The sequence below is a fragment of the Pogonomyrmex barbatus genome, unplaced genomic scaffold, assembly GCF_055798465.1.
Source record: "Pogonomyrmex barbatus isolate J1 unplaced genomic scaffold, ASM5579846v1 scaffold26, whole genome shotgun sequence".
In the NCBI taxonomy this organism is placed as follows: Eukaryota; Metazoa; Arthropoda; class Insecta; order Hymenoptera; family Formicidae; genus Pogonomyrmex; species Pogonomyrmex barbatus.
Window position 1 is genome coordinate 205,011 of NW_028297123.1, and position 27,873 is coordinate 232,883.

The 27,873-nt window shown below is 35.4% G+C and overlaps 1 long non-coding RNA gene, 1 other non-coding gene and 1 pseudogene across 2 annotated transcripts; all 3 read right to left on the reverse strand.

Annotated features, from left to right (window-relative positions):
* Window positions 1-348: 348 nt before the first annotated feature.
* LOC148936240 (uncharacterized) lies at window positions 349-11,450 on the reverse strand. The gene is made up of 4 exons (XR_016139672.1): window positions 10,763-11,450; window positions 10,554-10,671; window positions 2,220-2,326; window positions 349-2,142 (listed from the first exon to the last, which is right to left on the reverse strand). It is a non-coding gene; the product is annotated as an uncharacterized LOC148936240 (long non-coding RNA).
* On the reverse strand, window positions 6,420-6,491 carry TRNAT-GGU (transfer RNA threonine (anticodon GGU)). The gene has a single exon. It is a non-coding gene; the product is annotated as a tRNA-Thr (tRNA).
* On the reverse strand, window positions 10,653-25,971 carry LOC148936242 (uncharacterized; annotated as a pseudogene).
* Window positions 25,972-27,873: the final 1,902 nt, after the last annotated feature.

Here is a 27,873-nt window from a genome sequence, read left to right on the forward strand (position 1 = left end):
ACGCCTAACATTTGAAAGCGCACACTTCACGCGCATTACGAGACACAAAGAAGCAGAACTATACTATATACCAACAGCACGAATTTATTCCACTGTATACTACCTATATACTACCAATCTGAATAAATACTTTATCCAATACTTCAGTCAGATAATTTTATTAACTACCGAACCCGGCAGACCGACGAGCACGTCTGCGCCGAAATTGCATGACACCGCACGGCGAGGACGGACCGTTATAGTTTAAACAAATATACCATAATATGGTTAAGAGTTGCATAACAATCTGTACAGACTGTTACGTTCAGACTCCGAAATTATTAGAGGTTGAAGGGATGGGGCCAAGAAGGATGCACCACATATCCTCTCGCAGATGGTCGCTCTGGAGCGTGCCTGCGAGTCGAACGCATCGTACAGGTCAGCCGATACGGGTCAACGTTTTGAAAAAGACGCTATGACTCCTATTGCGTGACATATGTCCGTCTGTTAATTTAGACAAGAGAATTTAATCTCTTTTGCCTGGGATAGGACCATATGCAATCCCCGAGAGCGGGTGGGAACGAGCGTGACGAGAGGATTAAATTATGAATGAATAAATTGATTTATTGTTAAAGTAATCATTTAATTAATTAATGTGAAACGAACAAAATACAAAATTAAAATACAAAATACTTAATATAAAGGAGAAATGGTACGCATAGTGATTATTCGATAGATAATGGTAATGTATAAGGTAATGTATAGTAATAGATAATGGTTAATATTCTTTCGAATGGGCGCATGAGAGTAGAAAAAAAATAAAGAGTATGTAAGTGTAGCACGCGAGTGTTACAAAAGTGCGGAGATCATCGGGCATGACAGTTCGGGGTAAGACTCTACATTAAAATATTTAGAGCCATGCCCGGTTTTTACAATATAAGTGAATAAAAATAATGGAATAATTTAAATAAACATTTATAAGTATTAAACCTTAAGCGGTAGGCTCGAAAAGGTAAGTAAGGGGGAAGGGAGCAAGGGGAAACGATCAGTATTTAAGTGGTGATGGATAGATCATATTCATGCGACTTACTGTGATGATAACAAAAAAGGTCGTTGTAGATAGATCAGCGAGAAACAAGCGGGGGAGTTGGGACCAGCGGCCAGCGGTTGGCTCTCCACAAGATGCTCCTGAAGTCTCGTGAGGTCGAGGGCACACAAAAAAAGAATCACTGCCTCCCGTGCTTTTGAATACAAAAGTGATATTTGAATGAGATTACAAACTTATTTAATTTACCCGTCCCGTTAATTTTAAAGTTTAAATAATTTAATCTGCGATTACTTCAGCGCGAATCACGAAGGCTAAACCGAGAGAAAAAAAACGAATGCGAACGAACGCGAAGGCACATGTCCGTAAAAATGAATGTAAAAAAAAAGATTTGCTCGTGAAAAAAAACTGACGGATCAGAACGTGTAAAGACTGTCGGTCAAAGAGTAAATGCAAAGTGCGTTTCTTCCGAGGAGGATCTTGGTAAAAAGTTGTCGTGAGGGTGGAGCTTTAGTTCAAAATTAGGGATATCTCGCGGGTCTTTAACGAATAGGAATTAACGAGTCATTAGGGATATGGAGAGAGTTAGCCTATCATAGTTCTGAATTTTGAAAAAAGAGTCTGATTGGGGAGAATTTTTAGGGATGATAGTTAGGTAATGGGTCTGAGCCTTTATCAACATATGGCATTATCTAAATATTTGTGGCCGAATGGATCGACGGATTAAATAACCGACGCCAAGAAGGCGGCTATTCAAGTACGGAGCCTGCCATGAAAGAAAATAGATACCTACTTGACAATTTATGATTTTTCGTCGTCGCCACTAAGAGTTTCTTTGCGTTCGACATATGGCTGTCAAATATTACTTTAGCTTAGTTGCAATTCAATCGAGTTTTATAGTTTATTTATTAGTTCGAAAAGCGAGCCCTGAACAATCTAAGATTCACGTGTTCGGCAGACTGGCGTCCACGGAGCTTGAGCTCGTAAAAATTGTTTTAGTTTATTTATTCAGAATGATTTTTTTGCTGTATCGGAGCTCGCCCATTCGCTCCGAAAAGAGAGAAGAAATCCACCGGACGTAACAGATCATAATATCTGAAAACTTCTAGTCTTGATTTCTAGAAAAAAAACACAAACGCGTACGTAAAAGAACAATATTAAAATGACAGTATTTATATTGCTTCTTAAAACCTACCTGCAAAATAACAGATTATGGCGCATAAACATCAATCATACTCCAAAACAAATTATCACCAACCATCAAATTCGCCGCGAAACTCAATGTTGACTGCCAATCGGACGCTGGAAAAAGAGCAACAAGCATATTATCTCTTAAAAGCTGTACGCTCATTGGATATTGCATTGCGTGTCGCGTCATCGCTCTGATCTGAATCCAGCATATTTATTAACATTAACAGTCTTATCGACCCTATGGATAAATCAGGCCGATAAGCGAACATTGATTCGCTAGATTCTACAGTGACCCTGACTTATCAATCTGATGATCCGCTGAGTATCGATAAAACTAATAATGACATTTCTTAATTTCGACAGACATTGTAGCCGTACATGGGCGACGACAATAATGACGATGTTTCTTAAAATAAAAATTTCCAAATCAGACTTTGCGTGGCAATATCTCGTAGGATATGTAGCAGAAAAATAAAAATACTTTTATGATGCAAGTCGAACTCAAGTTACGGATCAAGCTTAGAACTTGATTCGATTTAGCCCTTATTGAGATCCGATAATTTCGGATGCTCCCATCTTATCGACTCGCGTAAAATTACAGGAGTGTTCTTGGTTGACTTGACACCCGAGACACTACCGTGTCTCCTGAAACTCTGTTTATTAAATTACAAACTATACTGTATCTTTATTTGTTTTTTCTTTCTTAAATCGTAGACAAAAGAATATCATTTCTTTTCTGTTCGTTGAAATGCACATTTCGCCTTTTAAAAGTTATATGTTAAACGGTTTTATTTATATGTATATACGCATATACGTACGTTAAATATTATTTTTATAAAGTAATTATTTTTGAAATGGCAAATATAGTGCTGACAACCATTAAAAAAGGTAGAAAACAAGTCTTACAAGAAAATTTTAGATGAGAAATGTTTATAATTTCTTGTCCAAAGGTCCTCTTGTAAGACTCGTTTCCTATCTTTTCCAGTAATTGATAGCACTACATTTGTCATTTTTAAAATAATTATTTTAAATTAATAACTTATTAATAAATTACTTTATGAAGAATAATATTTAACGTATGTATATAACAAAATTGTTAAACATATAACATATAACTATTTTTAAGAGATTAAATGAGCAAATGTTCAGCATTTCTGAACAAACAGAAAAGAAATGATTTATTTTTTTGTCTACAATTCAAGAAAGAAAAAACAAATAAGGATACAGTTCTTTGTTTAATAAACAGAATATCAGAGAAACAGCATTACTGTCTTCATTTCGCGGCGAACGGCCCGGACTCCCGCGCGCTACATAATTGCATCAATGTATAAATCGTAATTACTTTACAACCTTAATGTTTAAAGATCTGAAACTTTCCAAAAAACTTCCTTAATTAATAAATAAAAGTAATATAGGTACAAGTTGACAACTCGAAAATTCGTACAATAACTTTTGCGATCGAAAGAAGAAAACTACGAATTAGGAGAAATATTTTGAAAAATTTGGCATTTGGCTGAAATGTTTCGAAAACTTTTTATACGCCCTATATTTCCAGATATATTTTGAAGATTATACTGTGGAAATTTAAAAAAAATATTCGTGTTTGACTAAGATATGATGAGTTAAACACAAAAATGCATTGAATTTTTTCATCTTACAAATTATATTTTTCGTTAATAACTTAAAAACAAAAAAATTAAATTTGGTTTAAACACAAAAAGAAGCGCTATGAAATTCTCTACAAGTATCTCTTTCTCTTTTTCTCTCTCAATCCTCAAAATCGAAATTTGAGTAATGTCTAAAATTAACCCGATAAACAATACTTATTCCGCGAAATCTACGCATATCCCCTTATTATATCTCCTCCATTAAGCTCCATATTGTGAGATCAATCTAGAATCCGGGTAATACACCTAACACTGTTTTCCGTCCGATGCATTTCGTCAATTCTACCTTTTTCACATTCAATGTAGACCGAGTATATGTTAATAACAACAGAGAGAGTAATAGCTAATTCTTCAGCAAGCAGGATCTTGATTGCTAAATTTCTATATGAAATAAATTCAATTAATTGTATTACCAACTACATGTCACTATTTTTAGTAATCTTAGCGGTTCTATAATAATTCAATAAAATATTTTTTATCGATTATAATCCCTTCAATCAAATATTTTTTTATCGATAAAATATTGGGTCTATGCATAATTTTGTAGCGAAAATCGAGTAAATTTCAAACGCAAAATATTTAGCAAAAAAAGCGATTTTAATCAACTAAATATGTTCCATTCTGTTCAATAACTTTCTGCCATCTCTCCACGAGCTTCATTATCCCTCTTTCATAGAAGTCCTGAGATTTTTGGACAAAGAAGTCATCCAAATGGTTTTTAAGGACATCCAGAGAACTAAAGGTTTTGTTATTCAAATTGTTCTGTAGCGCCCGGAACAAGTGATAGTCTGAAGGTGCAAGGTCCGGACTATATGGTGGGTGCACCAAAACATCCCATCCAAGCCGCAATAATTTTTACCGGATCATCAAAGAAACGTATAGTCTAGCGTTGTCCTGGTGGAACACAACGCCCTTTCTGTTCGCCAATTCGGACCGTTTCTGATCGATTGCTCGCTTTAATTTGGCCAGTTGTGAGCAGTACTTGGTTGAATCAATCGTTTTGTTGAGTGGCAGCAGTTCATAATAAACGATTCCTTTCCAATCCCACCAGATACTGAGCATGATCTTCTTCGGGTGTAATCCAGTCTTTGCGATCGTCTGAGCAGCCTCTGAGCGCTTCGACCATGATCTTTTTCGATTGATATTGTTGTAGACAATCCACTTTTCATCCGCTTTAAAAATGGTTTGTTTTGATGGCATTTAAGCAGCGAATCGCAAGCTAAAATTCGGTCCATTAAATTCTTTTCGCTCAGTGCGGCGCTCAAACATCAAGCTTATTTATCTATTATCCTAAGCTTATTATCCTAAGCTTCCGTAAATGTTTCGAAATAGTTGATTGATCAATGTTAAGATTATGTCCAATCTCTGTAGTCGTCAAATGCCAGTTGGAGTCGATTAAAGCCTTGATTTGATCGACATCAGTAGTGACTGGCCGACCAGAGCGAGGAGCATCTTGGAGATCAAAATCTCCGCAACGAAATTTCGCAAATCATTTCCGACACACACTTTCGCTTACGGCATTCTCTCCGTACACGACGCATATCTTTTTGTGAGTTTGCAACGCGTTTTTGCCTTTTCGGAAATAAAAAAGCGAAATACATCGAAAATACACGTTTTTTCCTTCCATGTTCAAAATATAATTAAACTTCGTATACGTCATGGATCACGATGAATACTTTCTTAAAATGTCGGCACAAATTTCAGCTTTCACTTAGTGTACGACACTTTATATGTTTGACACATATGCGAGCGGAAAAACAACTGCGAACGACATCTGTCGGAATTTCGCTACGGAATTATGCATAGACCCAATATTTCTTTATCGATTATAATCCATTTTATTGTCCTCCAGGTTCCAGATTTGATCCCTGGCTGAAATGATATTTTTCCCATGGGAGAATAATAAAAGAGATTTTAATCGATATAAAAATATTTGTATAACTCATAATATGAAGATATTATCTACTAAAAATGATCCGAAAATGGATCGAAATGTAAGATCTGAATGTAAGAGAACCGTAAATATAATAGAATGAATTGAGTGGATAATTTATTTGTGTCTTATTCACTGCGCGATTCCTAATGCCCTTTTGTTTCAATTTTTAATCTTAAAAAATATTTTATTATCGAATTATTATAAAACCGCTAAATTGTAAGACTGCTAAAAATAGTGGCACTGCAAAAATAGTGGTTGATAATATAATTAAATTTATTTCATATAGAAATTTAGCAACCAAGATCCTGCTTGTCGAGAAATTATTGGGTTGTCGGAAAAGTCATAACATATATTTTTTCTATGTTTTTCAAAGATTATTTATTTATATAAAGGACAAAGATCAATCAATATATATATTGCCCGTTTTGTTCGATAACCTTTTGCCATCTTTCAGTGAGTTTCATAATTTCCTCGTTCGTAGAAGGACCTGTCTTTATCGGCGAAAAACTGAACAAGGTGCTAATTTAAACGCTCAAATAAGAAAGGAGGGGCCCGACCACGAACCAGTCGTGAAAATTCATAATTATTTTACGAAAAATACTACCTCAGCCAGGAATCGAACCTGGATCTCCTGCTTACCAGGCAGGCATCTTATCCTTTCGACTACCGAGGCATGTGATGATATTTATCGCAATAACGTTTAGAACAACACGTCAACAATACAATAATATACATATATTACAATTTACATATACAGGGTGTTTCATTTTAAGTGATATGATCGAGTATCTCGCGAATCGATGATTTTATTGAAAAATTTTTCGAATGAAAGTTGCATAGCTTGAAGGGGGACATATGATTGAAATATGGACTTGACCTTGAGTGACCTTGTCAAAATCAGGTCAAGGTCATTAATAATTTTTTTAAATGGAAACCCCTATTTTTTATTATACATATTCTTATAGCTTATCTCAAGAGCTTTCCAAAATATTATAATAAAGTTACTTTTCATTAAGTACTTGTTAAGTTATAAGGCAAGACCGATTACCGATTCGGCCAATTAAAACAAGATCAATTCGAATATGTCTTTAGCCGTTGATAAGATGTTCAAATGGAGCTCTATTTTCTTGCAGACATAGCCTCAATCGTTTCTTAAAATTTTCTACTGTTGAAATTAAAATATTTTGAGGAATGCAACGATAAATTAGTTATTCGATTTTTCATGTCTCCTGCGGATGTCGGCGGAGTTTTGTAAACAATATTTTTTATGTAGCTCAACAAAAAAAGATCACACGAAATTAAATCAGGAGATCATGGAAACCATCGAATATATCCATACCTCCCTATCTATCTTTCATGAAAGATGTTAATGAGGTATTCCGTCACAATACAATGAGAATGGGGTGGCGTACCATTTTGCTGCCATCACATTTTTTGTCGAGTAGCAAGATCAACCTCTTCTAAAAGCAATTTATTCTGCAAGAAAGAAAGATAAGTTTCCCCATTTAAGTAGTTATCAAAAAAATATGGACCAATCAAATATCCATTTACAATTCCGCACCAAGTGTTTAAACGATGTTGATTATCAACGTTGATCCCAGTGAGGATTGGACCAACAATGACAGTTATGCCTATTGAGTTATCCATTGTTATGAAATGAGACTTCGTCACTGAAGAGAACATACTGGAAAGAAGTTGGATCTTCTCGTAATACCCATTCGTAATATCCAACCACAAAATTGTCTTCTTAGCCTCATATCATTTTCACTTATATCTTGGGATAAAGTGATATGGTAGGGATGGAATTTATGTCTTTGTAAAATTCTCCACATAGTGACATAAGGAAATCCTAAATTACATTGCAGTTCTCTAGTCGAAATACGAGGATTCAAGTTTATCATTGCTAGCACTGTTAATACACGCGGATTATTAACGTCATCTTCAGCATTTATTTGCTTGCGGTTTTCTTTTACGGATTCTTCTACGCTCTCGTAATAAAATTCTTCTTATCTGCATTGCATTTGAATGTCGTCTAAACGGATATCTATTACGATACAGTCTTTCTGCTCTACAATAATTTCGTCCAGCTTCACCAAGCATAAGAATAATATCAACGATTTCATTTGAACTATAAGCGGCCATTTTGAAAAAAACTTTAAAAAAGCCCAGTAAAATGTAAAAAAATTGAAAGAAAAAGCTATACGAAAAAAAGAGAAAAGTTGAATCGTTTAATTGGGAAGGATTGGACTCAATTCCGTGCGCGTGAGCGTATATCAAGCAGTAGATAGATTGCGAAGACGCGCACGCGTAAAAATCCCGCTCACACGTGCATGCATACATGGATAACGCTGACGGTACTGTAACTTTCAAGCTCCATAACTCGGAAAATACTTAGTGAAACGTAACTTTATTATAGTGTTTTGGAAAGCTCTCGAGATAAGCTACAAGAATATGTAATAAAAAATAGAGGTTTCCATTTTAAAAAAATTTGACCTTAATGACCTGATTTGACCTGATTTTGACAAGATCACTCAAGGTCAAGTCCACCATATGTCCTCCTTCAAGCAACTTTCGTTCGAAAAATTTTTCAATAAAATCGATTCACGAGATAATCGACCATATCACTTAAAATGAAATATCCTGTATATATATATATATATATATTCTCTCGAATCCCCACGACCGGTACTCCAGAACAATGTTGGTCTCTCAACGCTGATACAGCTTTTACAGCCTCATCTGAATTAAACATTATACCATGCAAGGAGTTTTGAAGATAGCGAAACAAGTGGAAGTCTGACGGCGCAAAATCAGACGAGTATGATGGATGTGGCAACACATCTCATCCAAGCTCCAATAATTTTTGACGGGTGGTCAAACTTGTGTGTAGTCTCGCGTTGTCGTGATGGAACACAATTCCTTTACGATTAACGAGCTCTGAACGTTTCTGGATGATGGGTTCGTTCAAATTGTCCAATTGCTGACATTCGAATTGATTGTTTGGTTCCTTGGAAGCTCGAAAAATATGACTTTTAAAATCTCACCACACTGAGAGCATAACCTTCCTCTGATGAATGTTTGCTTTTGATATCAAATCATCATGTCGGGACCAAGACCGTTTGCGCATCACATTGTTGTAAACAATCCATTTCTCATCACCAGTTATCAGTCGCATCAAAACAGGATCGTTTTCCTCACGTTTGAGCATATCTCAGATGATTATACGCGCCGTCAAATGAACTTCTTTGAGTTCATGAAGAACCCAAATATCGAGCTTGCTTACGTATCCCAGCTTCTTCAGGTGATCATGAATGCTTGAATGATGGATGTTCAATTTCTGGAATCTCTCGTGTCGTGTAACGTGGGTTTGACTCGATCAATGCCTTAATTTTGTCATCATCAACCTCGGTGGGCCTCCCTGACCGAGGAGCGTCGTTGAGGTCAAAATCATCAGCACGGAATTTCGTGAACTATCGTTGGCACCGACGTTCTTGTAGAGCATTGTCACCGTAAACTTTACGCAACTTTTCACAAGTTTGATGAGCGTTCTTCTCTTTACGGAAATAAAATACGGAAGCAATATATGGCGAAAATGCACAGTTTGATCTTTCATCTTCAACTTGTTATAAAATCTCCAAAACTCAACCAAATCGCTCAATTTTTTTTTAGAATAAAGGTAGAACTATATCAGCTGTCAAATGACATAGCAATAACATAGATGCGAATGATTCTACTTCTAAAAATGAACTAGCGCTCTGTTACAAAAATGCGTAATAACTTTTCCGACAACCTAATAGCTATTACTCTCTCTGTTGTTATTTTTCATATTCATTAAATTCGTTTCTACGTACTACAAATAGAAAATGATGAATACAGGATATAATATGTGAAAAAGTATCAAAAATATTACATGGTTTTGTAATTTTGTCATGGCATCAAAAGTAATTTTATCTATCTGTGATCATGTGATCTGTGATCGATTTGTTGAACATTTTTCTTTAAATTTTGTGTATAGCAACTTTTTTTGCAAAATTGTGAATAATGTCGAATCATAGTTTAATTAAACGATTTTCTATTGTGTGCAAGCTCCTTTTCAGTTTGCACAGAGTTTATATCCAGCAGTGCTTGCAATTCGTCCGTTTCAATCTTTTGAGAGCGTCCAGCACGCGGTTCATCTTCAAGACTGAAATCTTCTTGGCGAAATTTTTGATACCATCTTTTACATGTAGTATGATTTACAGCGTTCTCTCCATACGCAACACAAATCATTACAGTGGCATCAGCAGCATTTTTCTTCAGATGAAACGCGAAGTGGATGGAAAATCGAATATGCTCTTTTGTTATTGCCATCGTGAACACTACTGATTTTTGAGGTTACGTGCATCAAACATCAAACCGTATGGCATTTTAGAAGGCCAAATGTCAACGCTTTAAAACCGCAAAAGGGCGGGAAGATATATAAAATTTAAATTGTTATTTCGGTTGTATGAAATCTAAAGCTCAGAACTTTTTTGTACACCTAATAAATTATTATGAGATTTTAGTATTTTGTGTGTGTGTGTGTGTGTGTGTGTGTGTGTGTGTGTGTGTGTGTGTGTGTGTGTGTGTGTGTGTGTGTGTGTGCGCGCGCGCGCGCGCGCGCGCGTGCACTTGAAATATTATACATAAAATATATTTGTTAATATCATTTTCATAAAAATACAAGAAAAAATATCAGGATTAACAAGACACATACCATGGACGAACAAGAGACGTATCACGTACATAGTTTTCTTCATCGACATCAATAACAGTTTTTCTAACAGAATATCCTGAACCATTTGGAATATCTGGATTACCTTGTTTGTAAATACCTAGATACAAAAAGAAGAAAAAGGGAAAGAGTAAAATTTAGTACAAATTATTTACGAATAGTAACTAATAAGGTCTACAGTTTCTACTTACTGTTGCTATTATTACTCGTTTTATTAACAGAAGTCCCTTCGTGTGATGTGTTCTCAATATTTTCTATAATTTTATTTTTTATTAACGTCGTTGATATAAAATCTTATAATTTTGGAAAAGAAGGTAATTGGTTTTTTTTTTTGAGTATGATTTTCTTTATTCTCTTCATCTGAAGAGGATGAAAAGTGCCTTTTTGCATTTATTGTTTTTGTTTTTTTCTTTCTCTTATCAGATGAAATTTCATTTTCTATATTAGATGTATCTTGCGCAGCAACTAATTTTTTAAATCCCTTTTCTTAAGTGTCTTTAAAACAAAAAGAATTTAATAAGCAACTTATATATCCATACATACATCTTAAAGAAAATGTTATTTATTGACCTGCTACCCCAAAAATTCTTTTTACCGCTATTCTTCTCAATCTGATTCATTTTTTAGTACTTCTTGTCTTATTATTGCTGTGTTTATACGAATTTATAATGGCTAGACCAAATACATGATTGCTTGTTTGCATTATACCATATTGATGGTATTAACTGTAGTCCATTATGAAACTCCACAATTATATATCCACAGTTCATTCTGATGGCGTATATAAAGAATATATTATGTATGAATATATTTGAGTATACAAAGAAGTTTTATAAAAAAAGTTTTATAACAAAAGTGCACTATATCAAATTACATGCTTTAAGGGAAATATTGCAAATGTTTGAATCATTGCCATATACAATTTTCCACGCTTTATATAATAACTCTGTAATTGGCCAGAAATATATATCATCGCTTTTTACAGTCATTACTTTAATGACAAATTAGTTTGATTCATAAAGTTTATCATATAAATCTTTTACATATGTAAGCTTTTTATCAATAAAAAATATATCATTATTTTTATCATTGATTATATTTAAAACCAAAATATACATGCCATTTTTTAAAATACAGCAATTATTAGCAAAACTTTTATAATTTTTATAAAATTTGTCATTCGATATCTGCAGATATTGTGATTTAATATTATTATTATACATTGGTCCATTATTATGCAAGTTATTACATACAATTTTTTATTATTGGAATTATTTTTAAATAACAATGATGATAAATGTTTAGTCTCTTGGTATCTCTTTATTAACTGTTGTAATGGCTTTTCATTTTTTCTCAATTGTTTTTTGATACTTGTCATAAAGTTTTCAAAACGGAAGGCACTGAAATTATCTACTGAGCCAAATGTTCTAACATCAGAATATAAATGTAATAAGTTATGAACATTATGTGATACGTATTCTTTACCGTACAATATTTCAAAAGATACGACAAAATTGTGAAGTAAAGCTTCAGCAAAATTTACAAAATATTCTTGGCATAAGTTTGGAATATAATAATTGTCATAGCTGCATGGAGTATGAGAAAGTGATTATAAAGATTATTCTTTAATATATGACGTAATATTATAGGTCCTGTATATAAAAGGAAATCTCTAAATTCTACTGCTTTCTAATATTTAATCTCGCTAATAGATCTTGGCTTTCTAACAAATTCTTTTGGCGTTGAACTTTTAAAAGCAACAAATGTGATATTTTATTTAATTTTCTCTTTAAACGTATACACAGCGGCTTTTTATCCAGAGAAGAATCAGTTTTTTCATAATGCTTAAACATATTAAGTGCATGTAATCTAATGGAGTTAGTTATAGGTAAGAACTGTGGAATATTATTCAAAATACTGTAATCGATTTGAAAATCTTTAGCCTGCATGGCAAACAATTTATCTGTTCTTAAGTGTCGATCCACAATAAGTATTTAATCTTTAAGTCGTCAGAAATTGACCAATCATAGTCGATTATTCTTTTCATATTCGATTATAATTGGTCAATTTCTTACTTCTTAAAGCTTAAATCACCTATTGTGGACCGACACTAAGGGGATCCTAAAGCAAAGGACGAACTCCGATGGCCGTCCGAATGCCATCTAAACGGAATTAAAGAAATGTCGGTAACGATCGACAATTTAAAAAGTCGATATTATCAACAATTTAAAAAGTCTATATTATCGACATGACTAATTCCATTTACTCATATTAATTTTTATCTTATCATTTTACTAAATAAATGAAAACACATGTATATATTGTAAGATTCTTTGTTATTTTGAATTTAAATATTTGAATAAAGTAACAGTTTGTCAGGAATTGGTGTCCGTTCTTTCAAATACTGTCTGTTCGATTAATACGCGCACTCAGAGGAGTTGACCGCCACATGATGGATAATGGAGTAGACACAATAACTTGTAGGCAATTTATCAATATAATACTGATGTATTTTCACTGACGAGCTCTGCTCGAAATATAACAATAATGTTATAATAATCGATTCACACGATACCTCGACTACGACTATGACTAGGTTTCGACTATCCGACTTGTATTCTCGCGGATGACACATCTATCCAATCCGCCGACTGAGGAGAAAGAGTGCCCATCTGTTCCGAACAATTGGAGCACGTTCGATGATTTTAAAACAAATACGGATTGCATCAGCCCTTTTTTGATTGGTCGTCTCGATGTATCGCACGACAGCGCTGTGATCGATCGAGAGGCGTTCTTTTTAATCATGAACAGCATTCTTGGCGCCACCAGTTGCCTTAGGAACTTCTTACGATTGAAAGATATCTATTAGATTCGGAAAAAATTAACGGAGACCGACTAGATTTGAACTCGGGATCCCTCGTCTACCAATCCGACACTTAGTCTGCACGACCACGACGGCTCCCTTCTGTTAGCTGTTTATATTCCGAATCTCTTTCATGACCGCTTACGGTCGTCTAATTCTTACAGTTCGGCCATTCTGGTATTACATTCGTCCCGAATGTACCGAGTCTTCCTCTATCGGACTTTTATCCGAAACTTGGAGCTTCTGCTCCCGACTTTCGATCACTTTCTTGAACGACCGACACGACTCCTTTGGAGTACTACTCCGCGACTTTTTTTCCCGTTCATTTCTCTTGAACGACCGACACGACTTTGGAGTACTACCCCCGACTTTTTCCGTTCACTCCTGAACGATCGACTTGTCAGGTAACATAGGCTGAATCTTCTCTGAGGTAACATAGGCTGAATCCCACTTCTGAGATTGAAAGATATCTATTAGATTCGGAAAAAATTAACGGAGATCGACTGGATTTGAACTCGGGATCCCTCGTCTACCAATCCGACACTTAGTCTGCACGACCACGACGGCTCCCTTCTGTTAGCTGTTTATATTCCGAATCTCTTTCATGACCGCTTACGGTCGTCTAATTCTTACACAATATTGTATTGTCAATGCATTCTTCATGACGTTCGCTCTGTCCAATATCCTTATAAGTCAGGATACGAAGGACATTACATGTATTTTTCTCAAAGAGAACATGTATATATTGCACATGTAGTGAAACGACTCTTTGCTATAAAAAGACATGGAACTATTTGTACGAGGGTAGTCTGAAAAGTTTTGAGCCTAACATAGAAACAAATATTTTTTCAGTCATATAGTTTTATTTTTCAACATAATCTCCTTTTAAGTCGATACACTTTTCCCATCGATACTCTAATCTCTTTAACCCCTCCAAACAGTAGTTGGCGTCTTGCTCCGCAAAATAGACGTTTACGTATGCGATGACCTCCTCGTTCGATGAAAATCTCTGTCCTCCAAGCGAAACTTTAAGCTTAGGAAACAAAAAAAGTCGCTGTGGGCCAGATCTGATGAATACGGTGGGTGGTCAACCAATTCGAAGTGCAGTTTGTGAATTTTGACCATGGCGACCGCCGAAGTATGAGCAGGTGCGTTGTCTTGATGGAACAGCACTTTCTTCTTCTTCAAATGCGGCCGTTTTTTTGTAATTTCTGCCTTCAGCTTATCAAGTAATGATGCGTAATACGCTCCCGTTATTGTTTTATCTTTTTCAAGATAGTCGATACACACAATTCCGTGACTATCCCAAAAAACAATCGCTATTACCTTCCCAGCTGATGGAACCGTCTTCACCTTTTTCGGAACAGGTTCACCATTTGCAGTCCACTCTTTTGACTGTTCTTTTGTCTCTGGAGTGTAGTGGTGAATCCAAGTTTCATCTACAGTTATGAATTGACGCAAAAAATCTGATTCGTTTTGCTTGAACCGTTCCAACAGGGCTTTGGAAATGTTCATTCGAATTCGTTTTTGGTCCAAAGTGAGCAAGCGCGGCACCCAATGCGCGGATAGCTTGATAGCGCGCATATCCAATTCTTCAGTCAATATATGACAAACGCGTTCTTTCGATATGCCCATAGCCTCTGCTATCTCTCTAACCTTGATTCGACGGTCGTCCAGTACTATTTGGTGAACACTTTCGATGTTATCAGCGATGATCGCAGTTTTTGGTCGTCCCGAACGATCATCATCAGTGAAGCTGGTACGACCACGTTTAAATTCAACTGCCCATCTTTTTACGGTGGCAAATGATGAGGCAGAGTCCCCCGTAAACTCGTCCAACTCGATTTTAATTTGCGCAGGCGTATTGCCTTTCAAATGTAAGAATTTAATTACGGCACGATATTCAATTTTTTCCATTTTTACAAAAACACTGACATCGACTGACACAAACGACTATCAAACAACAACTGAGCGTCCAAAATGACTGAAATTTTCACAAAAGTCTTTCAAAGCATATACTATTGTAGTACTAGAATGGTTTTGACGAGTAACATCATCTTCATGTTAAGGCTCAAAACTTTTCAGACTACTTTCGTACTATTGCTATTGACTACGATATCTAGTACAAACATATAATTTTATTAGATTTTGCGATAACATTGCATATTCTTCCACTACATACACACACACACACACACACGCGCGCGCGCGCGCGCGCGCACACACACACACACACACGCACGCACGCACGCACGCACGCACACACACGCACGCACGCACGCACGCGCACACACACACACACACACACACACTATGTAATTTTAGTGTGTGTGTGTGTGTGTGTGTGTGTGTGTGTGTGTGTGTGTGTGTGTGTGTGTGTGTGTGTGTGTGTGTGTGTGTGTGTGTGTGTGTGTGTGTAGGTATCTCTCCAATTGTTTACAAATAAAATGCATTAGTAATAATCGGTATCGTCTGGGCATACATTTTTGCCAGTAACGTCAAACAGACGCTTCTGATTATAATTTTTATCAGTACCGTCCAAATAAAAGCTTCTGATTTTTATTATTCGAATCATACTGTAATATAAAATATTGAATCGGCTTCTTCATTCTCATGAAAATGCAATTGATAACTTTTTTGTTGTCTCTCCGATTGTTTACAAATAATTTATTTGTAATAATCAATACTGTCAGAACTGACGCTTCTGACATATATTTTACAAGTACCGTCAGAACAGACGTTTCTGATTATAATTTTTATCAGTACCTTCCAAATAGACGCTTCTGATATTGACGAAACACTTTTCACCATTGTATTAATTATAAGAATATAATTGTGGATAAAATAGTTATGAAAAGAGCGCTTTTTTCCGAGCGTAACTTCGTGTCACGCTCTGTCTCGATTCTAATTGTTTTGACTATACCACGGCGGGTTCATCGAGAGAATAGGACCATCATCTCTCTGGAGTACCGGTCGTGGGGATTCGAAAGAATACATGTATATATGTATATTGTAATATATATATATATATATATATATATGTATATATATATATATGTAATATATGTAATATATATATATATATATATATATATATATTACAATATACATATATACATGTATTCTTCTCCTCTATATATGTGTGTGTATCATTGTATTGTTGACGTGTTATTCTAAACACGTTATTTGCGATAAATATCATCACATGCCTCGGTAGTCGAAAGGATAAGATGCCTGCCCGGTAAGCAGGAGATCCAGGTTCGATTCCTGGCTGAGGTGGTATTTTTTCGCAAAATAATTGCGAGTTTTCACGACTGGTTCGTGGTCGGGCCCCGCCGTGACGCACACCCTCCCTTCTTATTTGTGTGCGAGGCATGCACATAAAAGACGAGACACGTACATGTGCGCTCGGCGCTCGGCAACGTTAAGTTGGCCGAAGAGAATAAAAATATTATCCTACTCTCTCGCACCGAAGCGAGAGTGAATAGTGAAAGATATTTATTAGATTCGGAAAAATAAACGGAGACCGATTGGATTTGAACTCGGGATTCCTCGTTTACTAATCTGACACTTAGTCTGCACGATCACGACGGCTCCTTTCTGTTAGCTGTTTATATTCCGAATCTCTTTCATGACCGCTTACGGTCGTCTAATTCTTACAGTAGAGAATAGGAATATTGTTGTATTCTCGACGATATCAGGAATATTGTCTTTTTTTTCGTGTATTCATCCTTGTCTTTCATCAGAATCAGATTACAACGCCCTGATTTTATGGTAGATAGCGTTGCAATCTAATTCTGATGAAAGACAAGAATAAGTACACGAAAAAAAGACGATATTGTCGAAATGAGAAATAATTATACGCATACTGTTGATGCTTAGATCTTTTTTGTTAGGCTTTTGATTGTAATTTTACAAGCTCAGTATTGTTCTTTAAACTAATCCGAAGTGCGGAACTGTATCATTTTGTACATACAAAGCTGCAAAACTTTTATATTCATCGAAATAAGACATCGTGTTTTTCCCTTGCATAACGTGTAAGGCATGAAAGAATGGACCAATCAGAGTCCTTCATTCTCATTCCGTCGAAATGAGAAATGATTATACACATACTGTTGATGTATAGATCTTTTTTGTTAGGCTTCGGATTGTAATTTTACAAGCTCAATATTGTTCTTTAAAGTAATTAAACTGCGGAATTATATCATTTTGTCCATACGAGACTGTAAAACTTATATATATATATATATATATATATATATATATATATATATATATATATATCTAAAGTAAAAACACAAATTATATGTTGACTATTTTTATTGAAAATACTGACAGGAGTATCGACACATTACAGCCGGCATCTTTGAATTGGCTTTACAGATTACAAAATCCTTTTGTGCAATTGAAACATAGCACAAAAAAGAAGTGCGGGATGGTCGATTTCGATAAAAAATTAAATTCACTTTATTCTAGCAAGCAGGCTTATTGAATGTTTTATCGGTCCCATAGATCGTTTGTTCGTTGATCTTTATCTTTCCTCTGCAATCCGTCATCTATTGCAAGATTTGTCAACTACAATTACTGCTCTACTTATCATTTTATACTGCGCCAAACATATATAACGCATAAAATCATACACAATCTGTTCAAATCTCAAAATTTTTTTCTAAGTTTTCAATCATAAATCCAAAAATATAATATTGTTTATTCATCTAGTTCGAAGTGCGGAACGTACTCATTTCATATATATGAGCTATAGAATTTTTGTATTAAGAAAACGAAGATCTAATGTAACAGCTGTACGAGCTAAAATTACGTGAATTTTTTAATTTTTTTCTTATTTACTTGTTAAATCGATTATTCCGCATATTCTTTTTGCAATCTGTCAAACCAATAAAAAGTTCTTTGGTGCACTGTAATGTGTCGGTAATTCCTGTCACTTTAAGATCCTCTTAAAGGATATAATTTTCGGGGAAGTCCCAGTTGCGCACAAAATAAATCGGACACAGCAGGTTGAATGAATCGGACACAGATTTCAAACGGACACAAGATGATTGAAATCGGATACAGTGAAAATCGGACACAATGAAATAGACACATTGAAAATCGTACTAATCGGACACAATAAGAAATGGACACATGGTAGCTGCAATCGGACACAGTAGGAAACGGACACGCGGTGATTGCAATTGGACACAGTAACAATCGGACACAGTGGCAATCGGACACATTAAAAATCGGACACAGTGCTAATCAGACACAGTAGGAAATGGATGCACGGATAGTTAAATAGATAAATAAATGAAAGAATCTGGCAAAAAAATGCGGCGGTCTGCTCCGCGAATTGAGATATTAAGCATTAAAGTTGATCACTTTTTTGGTTAAGAAATCTGTCAGTGACATAATGCAGCGAACTGCATTGTGACTCTACGCATGATAGGGGGGCGAAGCCCCCTCCCCACTATCCAGAATTAATTACGAAAACAACAAAATTATAAATAAAAGATCAGGAGCATAACAGCGAAACAGTATGTGTGAAAACATTCGTATACAATTGGTGAAAATAAATACTAAAAAAATTACTAAAAGAATCTAATAAACAACATTAATAAACTAATTTAATAAACAAACGTCGTTTCAACCTTATATTAGGTCATCCTCAGTGTGATAAAAATTGAAATTGATCGAAAAACAAAACTTAAAATCATAATAACGATACACGTCAAATAAAAAAAAAAGCTTCACATATTAATTATCTAATTAAGTATATTTCATTAGTGAAAATTGTACAAAATGAAGTTAAGAAACATGGTTATGTAAAATTATATAAAGACAAAAATTACGCAACATTTGGCGGAGTCATCGATGATGAAAAGAGTTGGAAAAACAAATCTTTGCCTCACAGTTCGATAAATTGTCGAAATCGATATTGCGTCGGAGCATCTATGTGGATGTATCGTGGCAAATTTCCAAGTAAAGATACAATGCTTGAACACCATGCGACGTCACAATTAGAAAATCGAATCATTGGTCCTAAATAGTAAAATCAAAAAAGAAAAAACTAATCAAAGTTGAAAGAAACCAATCAAAAAGTAATCAAACATGGATGGCAATAATGTATTAAAAAAAGAATGTGATAATAAAAATGACTAGAATATGCCAAGTAAAATAAAATAGAAAAGTAAAAAATTGTTCGACACGAAGACCCAGTCTACCGATGGAAGCCTCTATTGTCTATTTGTTGAAACATATATCGGCTGTAATTATCATTATTGTTAAAATAAAATACTTTGGAGACAGCCAGTGGCGCAAGTTGAATAATCGGAAATTACAATATGGTATAATATAACGACAATATATGTTAGTTAACTACTGAAAGTCTATAGAAATACGACCAAGATCGACCTTGTACAAAATAAAAATTGAGTAGCATGATTAGGAAGGGATGTAATGTTAGGAGGAAGGGGATTTGTGGAGGGAGGATGGTAAATTGAGAATGGAGAAGTAACAATTAGATAAAAGATCCGTGTCACTTTGCTTATTTAGGCCAGATTGTTTTTTAATATGAATCATTTCCGAAATTATTCTTTTGTTTCAGGACGGTTCTTTGTCCAAAATTTTAATATTATCCCAATTAAACTCGTGATGCGATTCTCTTCTATGAATTAAAATAACCGAAAGAGAACTGTTGCCTTTGTTAATATCTCGGAAATGCTCATTAATTCTTGTTTTAAGTAGTCTTTTTGTCTGGTCAACATAAGTCGCACCGCAATTTTGCAACTAATTTCATATACCACTTCAGGGCATGCCATCGGATCTAGTGTGTCTTTATCTGTTTTGATAAATGTGCTGAGAGAATTAGTTATAGAATAAATTAGTTTAAGATTAAATCTATTAGTTATTGTTGAAAATTTCTCGGATACGTTTTTGACGTAAGAAAGGTTTGCCAGGAGTGTAATTTTCGGAACTATCAATGATATCCACACTGGAATCAAGATTTGAACTCTGCAATTTTCTATGTGATAAATGTTTAATTTAATTATTTATCGTTGTGAAAATAAATTGTAGAGGGTAAGAATTGTTCAGAAGAATATTATGGAATTTACTAGATTCTTGATGTAGTATTCAGGATGGAAAAGAAAGACACTAATTCAGAGGAAACCTTAATTTTTACTCTCATCATCCGCTAGCTCACAAAAGAGGCGTTGTTTTCGGAATGATCGATAGAACAGTCTTTTTTTTTTATTTTCAGTAGTTAACTAACATATATTGTCGTTATATTATACCATATTGTAATTTCTGATTATTCAACTTGCGCCACTGACTGTCTCCAAGGTATTTTATTTTGCTTGGCATATTCTAGTCATCTTTATTATCATATTCTTTTTTTAATACGTTATTGCCATCCATGTTCGATTACTTTTTGGTGTTGATCAATTTTGATTAGTTTTTTCTTTTTTGATTTTACTATTTATGACCAACTTTCGATTTTCTAATTGTGACGTCGCATGGTGTTCAAACATGGTATCTTTACTTGGTGATTAGTCACGATACACCCACATAGATGCTCCGACGCAATATCGATTTCGACAATTTATCGGACCGTGAGGCAAAGATTTGTTTTTCCGATTCTTTTCACTATCGATGACTCCGCTGTGTAATTTTTGTCTTTATATAATTTTAATACATAATCATGTTCTTAACTTTATTTTATACAATTTTCACCAATGAAATATACTTAGTTAGATAATTAATGTGCGAAGCTTTTCTTTTGATTTGACACGTACCGTTAGGATTATTATGATTTTAAGTCTTGTTTTTCGATCAATTTCAATTTTTCACACTGAGGATGACCTAATATAAAGTCGAAACGATGTTTGTTTATTAAATTAGTTTATTAATGTTGTTTATTAGATTCTTTTAGTAATTTATGTATTTATTTTCACTAATTATATATGAATGTTTTCACACATATTGTTTTTCGCTTTTATACTCTTGATCTTTTATTTATGAATTTAAGCGCCTTCTATTACTAACACAAAATTATATTTGTAACAAAATGAAAAGCTCAGCGAAAATTTCACACCCAAACCTTGCGATCTTTGCCAACCTTTTTAGGATCCGTCATTTTAGTATATGATAGATTCATCAATTTAGTAAGACGAAAGATTGCATCTTGCACTTAGAATATAATAACACTTTTAACACTTTTATTTTTAATACTTTTTTAGCGCTGTATCGAGTCGCTATGACAGATTTCCTAACTAAAAAAATAAACTTTAACGCTTTCGGACTACCGCGTTTTTTGCCAGATTCTTTTATTTATTTATCTACTTAACTATCCGTGCATCCATTTCTTATTGTGTCCAATTGGCACTGTGTCCGATTTTCAATGTGTCCGATTATCACTGTGTCCGATTGTTGTTGTGTCCAATTGCAATCACCGTGTGTCCGTTTCCTACTGTGTCCGATTAACACTGTGTCCGATTTTCAATGTGTCCGATTTCGACCTTGTGTCCGTTCCTTATTGTGTCTGTTTGGATCTATGTCCGATCCATTCCAATCTGCTGTGTCCGATTTATTCTGTACGCAACTGGGACTCACTCTGACTTTTCCGTTTGAAAAGCAGCATTCTATCTTTTAGATATTCTCCTTTTATAATGCATTTTGTACAACTGTGAAATCCAGTATAGCTTTTCGTACACAATACAAAAGATTTTGCCGGTGCATCGCATATTAAACCAAAGAAACTAATTTTTATTATTTTATTATTATAAAAATAACCTTCATTTATAAAATAAATTAAATCATTTACTAAAGATTGTAAAAAAACATTTGAATCTTCCGGTTTCTTATATCCAAAAAACAAGACCAACAAGATACATATCGTTATGTGTTGTGTTAGAACATAAAATAGACATAAAGATGCATTTGACGATCTGGCTAAAGGAGGACCATCAATATTGAATAATAAATGAATATGTTAATTATTACATTTCAATAACATAATTCTAATTATGTTACTTAAACCCCAATAAAAATATTCGCCTCCACACATTTTTAAAATTTCTGTTTGTCATAGAATTTTTAACAATGTCCGCGCATCTTTAAAGAAATTACAAGATGTATATTCTATTCCTGTAAAATCTTTAATAATGCATTACATGCATTGTGACGAATATTATACTTTATTCCATTCAGTTATAGCATTTTTAAATACTTCTCTATTAATATTATCGTCATTTACATTATCTACATCACAAAATCTGTAATGTATCTAATTTTAAATTAAATAAATATATAAATAAATGATTTTTATATTATGTGTTGTTTTTTAAATAAGTTATTATATTATATTAAGTAATTATTATTGCCATTATATTCTTCTATATTATTATTAACATATTCATAATGACTATTATTATTATATGAAACTAAATGTATAATGTTTTCTTGAAAATTTTCATTTAGACTTTTTTCATTTAGACTGGATTATCATTTATTTCAACAGAAGTATTCATAGAATTTGAAAATTTTATGACTTTACTTGTGTGGAAGAATCTGCAATATCTATCGCAGTCTCATATGCAATAATTCGCATGACGTTTGGAAATATCAATATTACTTTCTCGTGCACTATACATGTTTTTAGAAAAAGTAAATTTTAAATACACAAATACATAAATATATGTGTAAAAATTTTAATATTTTAATGTAAATAGAAATATTAATAAAGCATTTTGAAATCAGTTCAAAAATATGATCTCAGCACAAAGAATTCAAAAAAATTCTCTAGATGTAAAAAATTCTTTTATCTGAAAATGAATTCAGAATTGGAGACATAAAAATGAATTCTTTTTGAACTCTGTGCTGTTTGGTTAGTTAATACTTTGATGACTGCTGTCACGTACATGTGATTTTATTTGCCAGTGATTAGTATCATATAGATATAGTAAATAATATATATACATATATATATCTTTTTTGTTTATATATAATATATAAATTTTGGAGTAATTATTGTACTTACTCTATGCTTTGTATCCCACCGTCCCAGCTATAGTCTCATATACTTTTGTGGCGGTCACTGCCACGCGACCGCATCACGACACACCGTCGCGCGCAGCCCGCGCAACACAGTTCGCGTGCCCGCCACTAGATGGCGAATCGGGGAATCACTTTCTCGTGTTCAAAACCCCCCATCGGGGCTATATAAGAGTGGCATTCAGCACCGCTCTTCGCCTCAGTCGCCTTCAGTCTGTCAAAGGCTAAGAGTTGTACTACGCCTTCCGAGCTCTGGAGGCCAGCTCTGGTCTCAAACTCCACTATACGGTAGTTTTTTTTTCTGCTTGGAAAACCGACCGATCTCCGGCTGTACTCTCCGCGACAGTAAACACCGCGGTAATCCATCCAGACACATCTTTCTGACGGCCGTTAAAGCCGCCACACTAACCCATCCTTTCCTCCGGGCGCATCTCTTTGACGGCCGTAAAAGCCGTTCAGTTCGTCTTGTCTTCGGGCAATCCTTCCTCCGCGGCAGTTACCGCCATGATCTTCCTATGCGGGCGTGAACGCTGCAGACACTACGTCCGGGAAAGATTCTCGCGGCCAGAGACGCCGCCCAATTCGCCTATGCGATGGACTTGAACGCGCGAATAACAGACAACCCGATTGGACATTTTTAAATGTTTCCTATTTGAAAACTATTGTATGCTTAACATTTTAGTATTAGAATTTTCGTCTCTAAATGACATTAGGAATCTGTCATTAGCAGGTGGTACATTAGGTTTGGGACACTCTGTATATATATATATATATATATATATGTGTGTGTGTGTGTGTGTGTGTGTGTGTATGTGTGTGCGCGACGAACGCAGCATGAATCGAAATATCTCTTAGTGTCGGTCCACGATAGATTTAAGCTTTAACGAGTAAGAAATTGACCAATTATAATCGAATATGAAAAGAAAAATCGACTGATTGATCGCAATTTTTTACGATTTAAAGATTAAGATATTTATTGTGGACCGACACTTATACGAATAAAAAGATGTACACAAATACAATACAAATGTCTTATTACACGAAATTATACGCATATCGGAAATATTCAAGGCTTTTTAATATATATTGTCGCGTTCGCGGCATTACTTCCCGAGATTGCGATACTCGGAGGAGCGCTTTCGGAAAGGAAGAACACTGTTTAAAGAAAAGCTCGCTCTTTATTAAACCAACGGTACAACGGCACAGAAACGCGTCCGGCCACCGCGGAATCTGGCCGTCAAATCTGTATAACAGTCGGAGAACGACGCGTTGCCAAGGGCCGATCCTCTATTCAAACCCTTATCGATTGATATTGATTAATTTCAGCAGCGCCGAATGGAACACCGCACGGCCGCAACACTGCCCCCCTCTTCATAAAATTGTCGTCCCGACAATTCTTCCTCTTTCAAGAACTTCCTCTTGGAAAAGACTTCCGGGCTCCTGGCGACTTCCTGTCCTACCCTGGGCTGTTGCCTCAGATTACCGGACGCCGCTACTTCTAATCCCAGTCTTCTCTACTCTTCAGAAGAATCTTGTTCTTGAAATTTTCGCGCGTTTCACTCTTGACTCTTCGTCTTGAGCTTTGCGCACTTCTCTCTTCCATTTTTCGGGTAAAGTGGGGGTAATCGTCATAGACCCTTACGTCTTTCTAAAAGACACACTAAGCCCCTGCCTCGGCATTCGCCCATCGTCCCCCGGAAAAACCACGACTCGGAAAACCGGGGGCGAGGCAGACTTCTTTTCAGTTTGAAGCACGAGCTTGAAGATCTTGCTTGGTGCTCAGGCTCGAGGATCTCCCCACGACGCTTCTCACGATGGAAGGAAGCTTAAAGAAAGATAAAACAGAACACAGTAACTCAAAACAATTAACAAGAAATAAAAGTAATGTCAAAATTGGAAAACCGGGCCCCGAAACCCTCTACTTAAAATTCTTCCCTTTCTCTAAACGGAGCTAACCTGTCGGCATGCACAACCTTGCTTTTCCGACCACCTGAACGAGAAATATAGAAAACTACATCACTAATTTTCTTAATTATCTCAAAAGGCTCCCAATCGTTCTATATTCTATAGTTTGGGAGACCTACCCTTCTTACGATGAAGATTAAATAACCAAACCTTCTGTCCTTCCTCAAAAACGGGATGCCTAGCCTTTCGATCATAGCGGCATTTGATCTTCAAAGACCTTGATTCTAATCTCTCTCTTACTCTCTGATGAATTTCATCCAGCTTCTGCCGCAAATTCCGAACGTATTCCTCCGCTGACTCGGAAAAACCATAACTGGGAGGAATACCTCTTAGCAAATCCATCGGCAAGGTAAGATCTCTTCCGCAAAACAATTCTGAAGGAGTTACGCCTGTAGCCTCATGTTTAGAGGTCCTATAGGCAAGAAGAAACATGGGAATCCAACGATCCCAATTCTTTTGATTCTCTTCAACAAACTTTGACAAATAACTGTAGAATTGTCTGATGTTGTCTTTCAACTTGACCATCAGGACTGAGGATGAAGAGCGGTCATTCTCGTTTTCCTAATTTTCAAAATTCTCATCAATTCTTGAAAGAGATGTGATTCAAAATTCCTTCCCTGATCAGTATGAAGTTCCAACGGGACTCCATATCTAGAAACAACCTGATTAACAAAAATTTCTGCTACCGTAGTAGCTCTCATATTTTTCAAAAGAAAAGCCTCTACCCATTTAGTAAAACAATCAACAACAACTAGGAGATACTTATTATCTGAAGAAGAAACAGGTAACGGGCCTAAAATATCCATCTGAATCCTCTCAAAAGGAGCTCCCGAATTAAAGATCTGCAAAGGAGATTTCCCCTTATCTGCAGCACCTCTCTTCGCAATACAAATCTTACAGATTCTGCACATTCCTCAACACCCTTCTTACAGGTTGCCTAATAAAAACGCTTCCGGATCTTTTCCAGCATTTTATTGATCCCGAAATGCCCTCCAGAAGGAGTATCATGAGCGTCTTCTAAAATCTGCTTCACTTTGTTTCGCGGGACCATCAACTGAAGAAAACTGTTTTTCAAATTAGGAGCCTCCCATCTCTTATGCAAAATCCCATTTTGGACTTCCAAGGCATGCCATTGATGCCAATAGATCTTGGCTGACAATCCTTTCGAAGAAACTTCCTCCCAAGAAGGTTGCAAATCATTTTCTTTGGCAAGTAAAAACAGCCAGTTCCTGATCCTCTATTTGAGCCCTTCGCCAATCCTCAGAAGAATCTTCACGCAAAACAATACGAGCAACTACTTTATCCTCAAAAAGCCCTCTTTGAACTTCCACTTTAGAACAGAATCTACATTTTTCTTCTACATAAGGGCGTCTCGAAAGACCATCGGCATTATTGTGTATAATCCCCTTTCGATGAGCAATATCAAAATCGTATTGTTGTAACCTTTCCATCCAGCGAGCCAATTGTCCCTCCAAGCTTTGAAGGACATCAACCATCTCAAAGAAGCATGATCAGTTCGAATAGAGAAACTCTTTCCGTACAAATAATGATGAAAATGTTTCATCGAATCTACTAAAGCTAATAACTCTCTTCTTGTTGTGCAATAATTCCGCTCAGGTTTGTTCAAAACCCGACTATAATAAGCAATGACCCTCTCATAGCCGTCCTGAACTTGTGAAAGTACCGCCCCTATTCCAAAACCTGAAGCATCCGTATCCAAAATCATCTTTCCTTCCCCCTTCGGAAAGGAAAGAAGAGGTGCAGACGTTAATGTCTGTTTTGACCTCAAAAATGCTTCTTGACGTTGCTCAGTCCATTCAAATTTAGTCCAATTCTCAGTTAACTTAAACAGAGGCTTCGCAATTGAAGAAAATCCCTTAACAAACTTCCGATAATAAGAGCAAAATCCAAGAAAACTTCGGACCTGTTTCTTATTCTGAGGAACTGACCACTCAGTGACCGCTTCAGTCTTCTCAAGATCCGTAGCGATTCCGGCAAAAGAAACAACATGACCCAAATATTTTACTTGTCTCCTAAATAAATCACATTTCTTTGGGTTAACACTAAGTTTCGCAGCACGAAATCTCAGAAGAACTTCTCTTAAATTCTCTTTCATTTTCTTAAAAGTTTTGCCAAATACTATCACATCATCTAAATAAACCAGGCAAATTTTCGAAAGTAAACCCCGAAACACCCGTTCCATAAGACGTTCAAAGGTAGCCGGGACATTACACAAACCAAAAGGCATTGCAACAAATTGCCAAAGTCCATTCCCCACAGAAAAAGCAGTCTTTTCCCTATCTTCGGGACGAATTTTCAGTTGCCAATAACCACTCTTCAAATCCAGAGTAGAAAACCAGGCATTTCCCGATAACTGATCAAGAAGATCGTCAACCCTTGGTAGCGGATAAGAATCTTTTTTCGTAA